At 46.3% G+C, this 13,709-nt stretch overlaps 1 long non-coding RNA gene across 1 annotated transcript in view; it reads left to right on the plus strand.

The window, feature by feature from the left end:
* Positions 1-279: 279 nt before the first annotated feature.
* The window catches only part of LOC137162834 (uncharacterized), a 65,349-nt gene continuing 51,919 nt past the window's right edge, over positions 280-13,709 (plus strand). The window contains exon 1 of the long non-coding RNA XR_010922517.1: positions 280-316. This is a non-coding gene — a long non-coding RNA (uncharacterized lncRNA). The remainder of the gene's footprint in view (positions 317-13,709) is intronic.

The following is a 13,709-nucleotide window of genomic DNA, read 5'->3' on the forward strand; positions in this document are numbered from 1 at the left end:
CTCTTGCTATGACTTTCTAATAAATATCTTTTATGAGATATCAAGGGCAGAGGGCGGCAGGAGAATACTACTATTTGCGAACTAGGAAGGTGGGCGGGCATCAGCCCCAGGATGATCAGGGCTTTATTCCCTGATACCTAACCGGAGTCATGAGGGGGCAATTAGGAGCCAGCTGAGCCCAATTAGGGATCAGCCAGGTGCTCCATAAAAAGGCTCCGCCCCAAACACACAGGGCACAAGCTGGAGGAAGTAGAGGTGCTGTGCTGTGCTGTGTGGAGCAGCAAGGTGGGGGAAGAGTGGAGGAACCCCAAAGGAGGTATGGAGCCCAGCAAGGGGTATCATGGATACAGGGTCTGAGAGGCCAGCAGGACTGAGGGGGGAAGTAGCCCAGGGGAAGAGGCTGTGGCTCCAAAAATACAGAGCTAGCAGTCGGTAGCTGCTGTTCATAGGGCCCCTGGGCTGGGACCTGGAGGAGCGGGTGGGCCCGGGTCCCTCCCCCAGGGAAGATGGGGGGTGATGGGCACCTTCCTGGCCCCCAACAGGAGCGCAGCACGAGATCCACTAGAGGGAAGCTGGCCACACTTTGCAATGCTTTGTTCCTTACTTCAAGACATTTTAGCAAACAAAAGATAGGCTGGAATGGGCTCAGGCTATGGTACAGATGTTAATAAGTATCAGAAATTGTTAGAACCTTTCTTCTGGTTAGTTCATGTTTATAGTAAGCCTCAAAAATCCATAGACCCTTCTTTCTGATTTAAGCCATCATTGAGAATTATTGCTTTACCATCTTTAAAAGCCATATAAAATATTCATCACTTCATACAATTGGCTTTGTCAAAGAATTTACATTTTTGGGAGTAGGTTTATTTTCTGCATGTTTATCAGGGGGAGAAGAGCGAATGAGAGGGAGAACATATTTCAATGTAATTGAATGCAGCTGGTGAAAGGAAGAAGGAGTCTGATTCAGTGAAAATGATCCTTAGGGAGAAAAGGTGCAAAGGCAATTTATTTCCACATACACTTTTGCTAAATCACCAACATAATAGAAGTGTTATTGCAATGCTGTGAGACAAAAATTAAAACTAAGACAGATCAGTTGAGACTGCTGTGAGGAGGCCCAGAGAAATAGAAGAGAACTTCTTGATAGTGCTTCGAAAAAACAATCATGATAAAGGCAAGCTGTAGTGGGAGCACTGGGGGCCTGGAGGTCAAAGGCAGCAAAACCTTTTGCCTATGGCAGTAAAAACAAGGACTTAGGAGCAGGATAAAAACAACTAATTCTCTTTTGTTTAAAAAGAATCATATGGGAATTATACTTCCTTTGCAGTGTTTTGAGATCTGTGGATGAAAAATGCCATATAAGAGCTGTCTTAAGCAACCTTATGGTACTTTCAGATACAAAAAAGCACACCTTTAGGATCAGGCTGTCAGTGCAACTGTCATCTTACAAATATTGTCCCTGTAATTTTTTTTATTTTTTTGCACATGCTGGAAAAAGAAGGCTGTCAAGATCTCCTTAAAATTAAACAACTTCACATTTTAAAAGCAAATGCAGAGACTGTGCAAAACCACTCAAAGTTCAAAATGAAGCTCAGTCCTTTTGTGAACTAGAGTAACAAAGATCTTTGAGTGGTGGGAGAAGGATGGTGATCAATACAGTCTACGTTTTAAAAAAAAATCTTTATGCACTTAGACAAAAGTGAAATATTGTTAAGTAGGAGTATAGGGACTCTCCATGTACATAGACTGAGTAAAGTTCAAGGGGAAAAAAAAGGAATAAAAAGTCCAACATGAAATGGCCATACACAGGAATAGATCAAGGCTATGGTAGAAATTAGAGATAAGGAAAGACCTATTAAAGATCATCAAGTTCATTCTTCAGCAGATGTTGGATGGGTCTTTACAGCATGTTCATTGGTTTTGTGCAGTATGGTGTTAAATGTTTCAAGCGGAAGGACTTTCATCCGTTCTCTTGGGAGACGATTCTACAGACTAATTGATCTCCTCCAAATGCAGCCACCCCAAGCCACTCATTCAAAAACATGTGGCTGTTGCATTTGCTGACATATTTAGGGATTTGCTATTACTCTATTTTTGGTATTAAACGTACTGGTTCTTTTTACATATGGAGGGAGGCAGCATCACAGACAACATGAACCCAGCAAGATAGCAGTTCTAGTTGGATATCCAGCAAACTGGCTGAAAGGTGATTCCTGAGGAACAGCCCTGACACAAACCAATGTAGTGATTCTTTCAGACAAGGTTAATATACGAGGTACATCAGAATTGGGGTCGGTATGTGCTTGGGAAAGAGACAGTGAAGCAGCTTCTGAAACATGGTGCAGAGGCAGAGAGAGAGAGAGCTGTCCGCAAGAAGCTCTAAACTGGGAATCATTTTTGCAAAGCTTTGGCATTACTTAAGGTGACCAGGAACTGTATTCATGTACTGTGACTAAAATAAGACTCAGGAAGAAAATCCTCCCGAGTCTATCCAGTGATTTCTCTCCTAATGAAGAATTAATGTACACTGGCAATCTGTTTTCCTTGAGCTCTCTGAAGCTGTGAAATGTTAGTTTGATTGCATAGGATTTCAGTCCTGAGAATTACACAATTATTACTTTGTACTGCCTTGGAAAGTCAGTAAGGAGAAAAAACCGACATCTGCTGAGATGTCTTGCTAAGACCCACAGTGCTGTGACAGAGTGTCTACTTTACGTAAGACTTGACAGACTTAAGGTGGCTAGGTGGGCCAATTAATTGCCCAGGCTGCACATGGAGGAGGAGGATCCAGGGAACCAGGATTAATTAGACAATGCTCAGCTGGACAGTGTAAGAAATGAAATTTTTAAGTTAGCCTAAGTGACTCCATTTTGTCTAGCTGTCCGCAAGTAACCTCAGGATTGCAAAAGGCCCCTATTATCAGCTAAAGCAGAACCCTGCAAGATCCGGATAGTTCCAGTTAGCAGGCAAAGTAAAGTATCAGCAAAAATTAAAACAATGAACTAGTACAGGGACCAATCACCTCGTGCAAAATAGTCTTCTTCTTGTAGCCTTGTAGGTTGCCAAGTATGCCTGTGTAAGTTACGCTACTGCGCATGTATGTTTGCTGTTTATATGCTTGTATAAATATGTAGTAAGGCGTGTTTTTGGGGTCTTTTGTTCACTGGCCACCTTTGGCTATGTGACTGACCTTCTGCAGAATAAAACTCAGACTGTCTGAATTCCTGTGTGGGTTTCTTATCTATGCAGGGCAATGAACTAATTGGAATCTTTTTCCAACAACAGAAAGAGGCATTACTGTGTAAAGCCCAAAAGCTGAGAACAGGTGGGGGCTCCAGGGAAGTAATCTGCAGACATTCCATTGGAGGAGAAGGTTTGGACTGGCTAAACCCAGAGGAGGTGAGAAGCTAGACAGGCTCAGGGGGAAAGCAGCAAGGCAGTGCAGACCTTGGCCACTGAGGGTCCGTGAGCTGGAATGTGGAATAGAGGGGGGCCTGGGCTCCCCTACTAGCCCTGGGGAAGTGGCACAGACCAGGCATTGAAGGAAAGTGACTGCAGTGACCTGGCCAGAGGGCAGAGTCACAAAAAGGAAGCTGGAGTGAGTGGGGTGGCAGGGTAAGAGGATGAAGTGTGGAGTGACTGCCAGAGGAAGGCGCAGCACCTGGAAAAGTTAAACCCCGGCAAGGCCAGGAGGTGGCACCCTGTGACAATGCCTATGTCAGTGGTTCCCAGCCTTTTTGGCTCCAGGGCCACAGATATCATTTTTACAAGCCTGAAGAGCCACCAGTCTCTGCCAGGAGCCCCTCCATTCCCCACTGCAGCCAGATGGAAGGACTCCTTGCTGATCTCCCGTCCCCCTGGCTGCAGCAGGGAAACTGCACATGTCCTGTGGCCCCATGTGCTCCACCTGGTCTCTGGGTAGTCACTGCCAGGGGGATGGGAGATCAGTGCTCTCCTCCCTCTGGCTCCAGCTGGGACCCCAGTGCCTAGGGACTCTCAGGCAGAGCACTTTGAACTCTGCTAGTGCCAGGGGAGGGGAGTGCTGATCTTGCTCCAGCCAAGGGGATGGGAGGAGCCTGCACTGGTCTTTTATCCCCAAGGCAACGTGCTCCACCTGGGTCCTTAGGCAGCAGCTCCTTTCTGCAGTCAGCAAGAGGGGAGCGAAGGGCCACTTTGATAGCCTGCGTGGGCCACTTTTGGCCCCCTAGCCACAGATTGAGGACCCTGGCCTATGTGATCTGCTATCTCAGACACTGTCACTGCATCGTGACATATTTCTGGTTTAGAGGGGAAGGATGATCAGAGTTGATTTAAGCACAGAATTGATAATTTGGAGACCACTGTTCTGTTCCTGGCTCTGCCCCAGAATTCCTGTGTAACCATAAGCAAGTCATTCAAGATCTTTATTGCTCAGTGTTCCACCTATACTAACACTTCCCTACCTGCCACAGGTGTTGTGGTGTTTCATTAATGTTTGTAAAGTGCTTTGAGATTGCAGTCAGAAGTACAAAGTGTTACTGTAGTTACTTGATTCCTGCCTCCTTTCTCCCTTTGAGCATTTGATCTTTATTTTGTGGCACTACCCAACAAGGTGTTTACTGTGGAGTCTCCCTTAACCAGGGAATGAGAGTGCATTATATCCCATAATGCAGATAATGGTACCAAATCAATCTCATTTTCTTCTTCTCCTATACTTCCACACCCACACGCTACCACCCACCTTTAGTTCTCTGCCACCCCCAACAAAAAGGAGTGTAAAAGCTACCTTTGCTTTATTAAAGTTATGTAACAAAAGCATCTAGTAGAAAAATACTTTCCAAAGCTCTATAGCAATTATTCTATAAATGCTACAGAATTTAGAAAGAGTGGGCCCCTTTTCATGGATCTATTTTTTTAACCATCAGATGTATCCCTTGCATGGAATTCTAATTTTCTATTGATTTATATTGGATTTTTCCATAAGGACCATGATGTCTCCTACCTTACCTGATTTTGTATTGACACTCCAGGGATAAGGGTTAGGGATTTCAAAGGGATCTAAGGCTTTTAACTTCCAATGGGACTTGGGTGCCTAACTCCCTTAGGCCCCTCGATCCCAGCCTGGAAATTTTCATATTGCAATGGTTCCTCGTATTCCTCTCACAATTGCTGAGACACCCACCACCCCAACATGTTGCCAAGGAAAAATCCACTTGGCCTTCTTGACTCCTTGGTTCAGAGGATTAAATGCAGATTTTAACATGTACATGTTTGGTATAAATAAACTGTGCACAGGAAGTTATATATTTGGGTGCTTAAGAAAAGATTAGGAGAAACAGCAGAATAGCATTCCAAGACTTAAATAACCAGCATGTAGTTTGTGTGATATAGTGGAAAAGCTTTTATTTAGTCAGGCAACTTTTATGCATTGAAAATGTTTTTACTACCAGCAAATAGCACTCAGCCTCTTCCCTGCCTTCAGAAGTGATATGATTAAAGTCATTTTGTTTTGTTGTGATAATTTAGTCTTGATCTCTATTATTTAACATGCAATCATTTTACAGTAAGATGACTCTAGTGGCTAATATGTTTCTAATGGTCATGTACTACATTTTTAGGAACAGTGCTAAATATACGGGGCAGATTCTCATCTGCCTTACACAGGTGCACAATGGGAATAACTCCATTGAATCCATGGAGCTGCACCAGTGCAAAATGGGCCTGAGATAAGAATCAAACCAAAGGGTTGAGTTCAGCAAGCAATCCCTTCCGATGTCTGTCTGAAGCATGTTCTTCACTAAAGCTTCCAGCACCCCATGCTGACATTTAATCAGTAAATTCAACATTGTCATTCCTCATTTCTAAAGATACTGAGGAAGACAGACACTTAAAACACTTTTCTATAGGCTCTTTTGGGGGTGGGGAATGTGGTTCTTCAGAGCACTTCCCCCATAGCCAGTATTTGCTATTTGGTACAATATAGACTGTATGTATTTGATAAATATTTGATTGTACATACATATATTTAATGACAATAACAAGCCGTGCTAGCAGCCTCTACTAAGGTTGCCTGACTTTTTCCTTTATAAGAGCTTGTTTTCAGTTGCTTATAAATTTTCCAGATTTTTTACTTGTTTGGGCTGAGGTTTCCAGGTCAGGTTCTGCCTCAGGCCGATCACTTTTGGAAAGTTTCAGCAATGTGGTTAAGCCATTTAGGGAAAAATTCATTGGTTTCCCCATGTTAAATGCGCCAGACCTTTTCTTTGAGGACCTCTGGGCACACCACGATTTGGAACAGGGATGTGAAATTTGGCAGGGTGGTGGCCTTTGTCAAGGATGTGCCTTTTGTTGTCCTTGGGCAAAATCCACCCACATTTGGCCAAGGTATAAGACTCTGCAAAATTGTACTTCACACATGCTCAGTAGAGACACCTTTAATTTTAGCATGTAAATATTGGAAGTACTTACTGAGCTTGCTTGAACCTCTCACATTTCCTTATGCTGACCAGACTGCATGTTTCTTTCTGGGTGTCTGGCTGATGAATCTTGCCCACATGCTCAGGGTTTAGCTGATTGCTATATTTGGGGTCGGGAGGGAATTTTCTCCCAGGACAGACTGGCATAGGCCCTGGGGGGTTTTCACCTTCCTCTGTGGCATGGGGCTTGGCTCACTTGCTGGTGGATTGTCTGTACCTTGAAGTCTTTAAATCATTATTTGAGGACTTCAGTAACTCAGTCTTAGGTTAGGGGTCTATTTCAGGAGTGGGTGAGTGAGGATCTGGGGCCTGTGTTATGCAGGAGGTCAGACTAGATGATCATAATGGTCCCTTCTGACCCTGTAGTCTGGTAGTCTATTTGCTCTGTGGGGATAGTACCTGTGCATCCTGAAATCCAGAGCTATTGGGGTGGGGCGGGGCCAGGCACTGGACCTGAGAGCAGGGAGCTTATTTATTCTTTGCTCTCATAGACATCTATCCCAGTTGCTGGTTCACAGAGTGTGGAGGAGAAGTCTGCCTGATTAGAATTCAAATTCTGGGAGTTTGGGGCAGAGACTGGGACTAGCTGGGCAAGGAGACTGGGACTGGGAAACAGGTGTGGGTGAAAGGCTGGGAGCCAATGAGGGAAAGGGGCAGGAACAAGGAGCTACTTGGCTGGCTGGGGATGAGGGATGGAGTGCTGAGACTGGATAAGAATCTGGTGTATGGTGTCTGGGACTGGCCAGAGAGGTGGGAAACTGGGACAAGGAGCCAGGGAGGGGATGGAGAAGAGATTGTGAATGAATGAGTTGTCTAGAGATGGAGACTAGGAGGGAGAGTCAGTGGTGGGTGGATAAGTGACAGATCAGATGAGCTGGGAGCAGGGATTGTCTGGGCAAGGGAAGAAAGGTTGGGACTTGGACAGTAAGTTTGATGAGGGAGACGAGGACTGGCTTGGCAAGAAAGGTGGGACTGGGGAAAGAAACCTGCGTAGTGGAGACTGGGATTGTGCAGGCAAGGAGACTGGAACTGGGACAAGGAGCCAGGGGTCGGAAAGAGACAGGACTGGGACAGGGAAAGTTGGAGGGGATAGGATAGAAGGGATTAAGCATGGAGGAAATGGTCAGAAGAGCATGTGCCCACTGGGGCACACTCCCCCTCCAGAGCCTGGAATGGAACCCAGAATTCCTGAGTGTCTCCCATTCCTCTCCTCTCGGCAAACATCTGAGAGACTCACTGGCAAAGCATTTCTCTCATTCCTCTCTAACGCTGGTCCACATAAAGGATGACAACCTACTATTGCCACCAGCTGTTCTTTTAACATATAAAGTGCTGTATAATCCTGTATGTTTTGAAAAATCAGGTCTAGTCATTTCAAACTGGGCACCCCAAATTACTGGATACTTTGACCTTAATCTCTCTCTGTGCCTCAGTACCCCATCCATAAAATGGGAATAATACCCGCTCACCTTACTGGGGTTACTGTTTTTTTGTGAAGCCCTCTGATACTATAGTGATGAGCAACATAGAAAAGCCCGTGAATCCATCTACTCCTCTATTGTCAGACTGAGTTGAGTATTCTATCTGTGAAAACAATCTTACCCATACAAGCCAAATTTGTGTTCTCCAAGTGTTTAAACTTCTGGAAAACAGAACACGGAGCATACTGTTACTTTTTTGTCCCTCACTTCAAGCACTGTTAAACCTGAAGGTAATGTACTATCAACTCCCTGTTTCTTAATGAGCTGATTATGCTATTGGCTAGTTGATATATGGGTTTTAGAGGCTTTGGAAATTTTTGGTGTCTGGTGCTTTAAGATCTGTGCTGACTTCATCTTTAAAGCCTGGAACATTTTGCACTGGCAGAATTCAAGACTTGTACGATGCAGCTGGAATTGATTGGAAACAAAAGATTAGATCTTCAGCTGGTGTTGATCAGCAAGCAGTGTTGATTTCAATGGCTATACTGATTTATAGTAGCCAGTCATGAGGAGGTAGTCATGAACCTAAAATGAACTGTAGCTTTCAAACAAGGGATGCCATCACTGTAGTAATTGAGTTTATTTTTGGCTGTTCTTGTCACATACCTTAAGTCATTTTAGCCTGGAGATCATAGATGCTGGAACTAGGAGTGCAGGGGGTGCTGCTCCACCTCCTGGCTTGAAGTGGCTTCCGTCATGTACAGGGTTTATAGTCTGGTTCAATGGCTCTCAGCACCCCCCACTATACAAATTGTTCCAGCACCAGTGCTGCAGATATAACAGTTTAGTTTGTCTATCTAGTAAGATGTTGGCCTAATTGATTTACTACCTCACAGTGGTCTTTAGCAAGCAGAAGATTAGGGTAAACTAGATCTATTTCAAAACCTCCAAACTCACCAAAAGCAGATTGTAGTTCTTTCTTTTGCAACTAGCGGCAATGCTTCTGCCTCTATCCTTCCAACCTCAGAGTTATATAGCTCTTTAACAACTCATCATTATAGAATAAATTGATCGGTCAGTGCATTGCACCTGCCCAGGAAACAGTGGATTGGAAGAGCAGCTACTGTTTCAGCTTTCAGAGGATGTGAAATGAAGACTTTAGGATAAGGCCAAACCTACAGCAGTTCAGTCCAGATTTGGCTCTGCAATGTGAAGTTTGGCAAACCTGAATTTGAACCCCTTTCAGGGGGTAGATGTTTTTCACCAGCTGCATTGGGCAAATGCTGTTACTTCCTGCAGCCTTTTCTCCAAGATAAAATATGGCATTCTCTGTAGTGCAGGCCGGAGGGATGGAGTCCTAAAACATGGGCTTTTCTGAGCCGGGTCTTTCCATGGACTTAGCCTTGTCTTACCACCTATGGTGCATCTTGATGCTTTTGTTCCAGAGTTGTAACCAGAACTCTACAAATAACTGATTTTATTTTTCTGGCTTGCTGGCAGTTCTAAAAAATCATTTGGGGATAAACAATCTTGTTTTGGGTGGAGGAAAAAAAAAAAAAACATTTAATTTTTGAGTTGTCTTAAACATTATTAATTCTTTAATAAAAACTGAAATAGATTTTGAAATGAAAAGCTGTTTTGAAAAAAACATCACCATAAAATATTTTGATTAGTTTTGAATTTTTTTAGGCTTTTTCCCAACTGATACTATTTGAAATCTTGTGAATTTGTGTTGATTTCACCAATCAGCCTGAATCTGCATTTTGTTGGTGAAAACATTTCCAGATGAAAAATTTTTTGTCCAGCTCTAGTTGTAACACTAAATACTACCACGTTGTGATGCGGGCATCTGGCAGAACTGTGTACAGTGTTGAGAGTTGGTTCAGCAGTCTCAAACCTGGCAAGTGCATATTGCTCCCCCACATAGGAACCCAGAATGTGCTGCAGACTCCTTGGGGACTGGTGTGAGCACCAGAGTCACTTCACTTGCCTGATCTGGCACCTGCTGGCTCCTCTCCAGTGCTATATTGGATTCTGGGTTCAAAAGGTCACTACCCCAGCTGTCCAGGTTGTCATGAACTCCTGGGGGCGGGGTGCAGTATCCAGCATCTGGTGAAGCATCCTATAAAAGAGGCAGGATGATGGGGAGATCCCACAGGTGCAATTTTAATCCCTGACTTTCCAGCAGTCATTCTTGAGATGCTTAAATCACTCCCTGCACCGGTCACCAGTCCGGTGAATCGCCAACACTGCCAGTTCCTTCACTATTTCTTGGTACATGTGGTCATTCCTATAACTCTTGTTGAACTCAGATGTTTTGCTCACCTCACACCACAAACATATCAAAATCTAACTGTGCTCAGGTAAGCAGATCGCAGCACACTTGGCAGAGGATGACTTCCTTTTGTGGCCATTACAAATGCAGGTGAAAGTTCACTCTGCTTGCAGCTCAACAGCCAGAATAAAATGGAAGAGTTAAATGCTCAGCAGCTGTACTTCAACCAGGGGGGTTGCTTCCATTTCCTGGGAGATGATTGACTAGTCTTAGGATATAGAGAGGACAAGGAACCCTAGCCCATGGGTTGTGGAATGGCATTGGAGGACTCTCCGGACCTGAGTCTGGGGAGTCCAAACCCGAGCTGCGTGTGAACTGCCAGATCCAAACCTGAGCTGTATCTCTTTGCAGTAGAGACATACCCTGATGATATTTCTACACTGCACCTTAAGCCTAGGCTCTGACTCAAGTTTGAGCCCAGGCCCCCTTTCCATCCACACACACATCAGTCTGAGTTGGGCCCTAGGACCCTGCTAGGGGTTGTTGGTCAGAGCCCAAGTTCCAGTGCAACTCAGGTTCATGCCCTGTCATTTTTCAGTGTGGATGCGGCTCAAGCCGCAGACCTGAGGCAGAAGGTCTGCATAGTGCAGTATGGACTCAGTAGCCTGGCTGTGAAACCTGGGTCCATCCAGTGTAAACCCAGGTTTACAATGCAGTGTGGATGCTCAAGCGTGGGCTTGGGAACACCAAGTGCAGTGTAGAAATACCATGAGAGGGAGAGGTTCTGGCTAGTTGGAAATAGGCCAGAGAATGGAGAGAGAGAGAGGTACTGGAGAATATGGGGGGAAACAGGAGACCTAAAGAATAGTAGTTCTAGAGTAAGAGGAGTTTTCAGCTACCCCAATACTGAGGAGCAGGAGGAGAAAGGGGGAAATCAGGTTAACCCCACAGTATCCTGCTGCTGAGGGGAGCTGTGATCATGCGACAATAGGTTAAGTTTTATTAAAATAACAAAACAACTTGCTAAGCAGTGGAACTGTGCAGATTGTTTAACAAAGCCTGAAAACAGGCAAAAAATCACTTAGTTTTAGGTTTCCTTAACTCAAAGCTCAGCCCAGGTTTACAAACACTTTACTCTCATCATGCCTGTGCACCAGATGATCTAAACCCAAATACAAACCATTCTAGAAGTTCATAAATACTTGGATTTAGTGTTCCAGTTCAAGGTCAAAACCAACTGGAAATCAAAAATTGATATTGTGAGCTTGTGTACGCATGTGAATTTCTGTGGAATGAAAGCTGTAAAACAAGCTGTGATTCCCAGTCATGGTACAAACTACAAGCAATTACCCACTGCATTATGATATGGATTGTGGTGTTAAACTTTTTCTGTTATTTTCAATAACACTTCTAAGTAGCACTGTTCATATGTTTGCAACATACAAAAACCCGCCTAGCTTTAGATCTTATTACACACTTGAAATTCAGAGTAAATCCCCAGTCCTGTAAATTTATGAATGTGTTTAACTTTATGCACTGAGTGGAGTTCCACTGAAATTAATGGGACTATGTGTGGTGTGGAAAACTTAAATTTAGGCATAAATCTTCACAGTTTTAGGGCCCAGATTTGTCAAAATATTAACGTCGTCTTCGAGTGCTTGCTCATGTCCATTCCACTATAGGTGAGTGCATGCCACTGTGCATGGTTCTCGGAACTTTTTTCCCCTTAGCAGACCCTGTAGGGCCAGCTTTGGTGCCCCTGGAGTCCCGTGCACATGCTGTGGTATATGAGGCACCGCTGGCCCTACAGCCCCTCAGTTCCTTTCTTCCACCTGTTAAGGAGCTGGAACCAGCCTTGCTCTCTGCAAGTGCCATTCCGCTTCTTTGAACTCTTTGTTATTCATAACACTTTAGTTAGTTTTAAGTAGTTAAGTGTAGTTAGATAAGAAGTCCCTGAGGGACTTAGAGCGGCCAGGCCATGTCCCGGTTGCCTGGATTTAAGCCGTGTGCCTCCTGTGGGAAGGCTTTCCTGCTCAGTGACCCTCACAATCGGTGCCTTAAGTGCCTGGGGGAAGAGCACAGGAAAGATAAATGCAAGTTCTGCAGGGCTTTTAAACCGTGGACTCAAAAGGACCGAGAGATCTGGTTAAAAGCCCTGCTCATGGAGGCAGCGCGCCGACGGCATCCGAGTTGTCCCGCTCCACTTGGTGCAGAGTGCACCGCCGGCACCGGGCTCGACTCGGCACCAAGCAACATCCCCGCTGCAGAAGAAGAAACAGCGTGCGAAGCATGGACACTCCCCTGCGCCGTCGGTACAGGCAGGGTCGAATGTGGAGATGCAGCAGCCATGGTCCATTGAGACTTTCTCCAGTGCCTGCATCTCTGGTCAGGAAGCCTCCCCTGACTCCTGGAAGTGGGACAGTGCCCCTGCCGACGCCGTCGACACCGGTGGCTTTTCAGGTGGCAAGAGCCTTGTTGGCCTTGCCTCCGCTGCCTTCGCCCCCCTCCGCCGAGGGAGAATGGGCTGGTGTCCCAGGGCAAGCCTGTGTTGGGTCCCCCCAAAGGGTGATGGAAATCCCCAGGACAGGGAGGAAGATCTCCTGCCAGACAGCCAGTGGAGGTAAAGTGAGGACGCTCCCCCAGCAGCCACTTCAGGTCAACGTTGTCGAGCTGGTCTGCTTTGACTCAGGACAAAGTCTCTCTCTTGGCGCCAACATTGGTCCCCAGCACCCGAGGCAGAGCAGGCCAAGAGCACTGGTCAAGGTCCACAATGCAGTGCTCGGACAGCTCCTGTTCCAGATCCCTGGAACCAAGGAGTTTGCCCGCACCGAGGTGGCGCAGAACCTGGTCGCCAGCGGTGGACCCTGCACCGTGCAGTCCCCGACGTGGAACCTGGTCACCGGAGTCTGGCTCAGCACTGCGGAGTTCAGAGCGACGCCAGTCTCAATCACCAAGGGGCAAGCGGCACAGCAAGTTATTGGTACCGAGACTGAACTCCAGTACCGAGAGCTCTTCGGAGCACTCCTCCATTCGTCGGCACCACTCGCGGCAATGGACGCGGTCCTCGTCGTCCTCCACATCGGAGGCGTCAACAGGACGGTGCCCGGCATGGCACCTGGGACCAAGGATGGGCACGGCACTGCTGGTCTAGTGGCTCTGGGTTCCATGAGGGACAGTCGTCGGGACAGCTGACACCCCCACAAGGCGTTGCAGCAGGTGACACAGTCAGCCCCAGTTTGGCCCCAGGGACAATGGCTGCAACAATGGCCTTATTGGGCCTCATGGGGCATCCAGATGGGAGCGGGGCCCCAATCCACCCTGTCAGTGAGGGTTCAGTCCGTGCCCCCGGTACAGGAGATGGCCCATAGACCCCACTCCTCAGACTGAGAGTCAGACCCCATGGAAGGACCCTCTATGCATCCCTTCGTCAGGTGGGGGAGCACCCGCAGGATGCGCCTCGGCAGTCCTCTTCCTCCTCCCCGGACAACACAGTCTCCCAGGAACACATGGTGCCACTGGAGGATTTCAGGGCGCACCAGGAGCTGCTCAAAAGGGTGG

The sequence above is a fragment of the Emydura macquarii genome, unplaced genomic scaffold (assembly GCF_026122565.2).
Source record: "Emydura macquarii macquarii isolate MOO-44397 ecotype Brisbane River unplaced genomic scaffold, CSIRO-AGI_Emac_v2 contig_2473, whole genome shotgun sequence".
Classification (NCBI taxonomy): domain Eukaryota; kingdom Metazoa; phylum Chordata; order Testudines; family Chelidae; genus Emydura; species Emydura macquarii.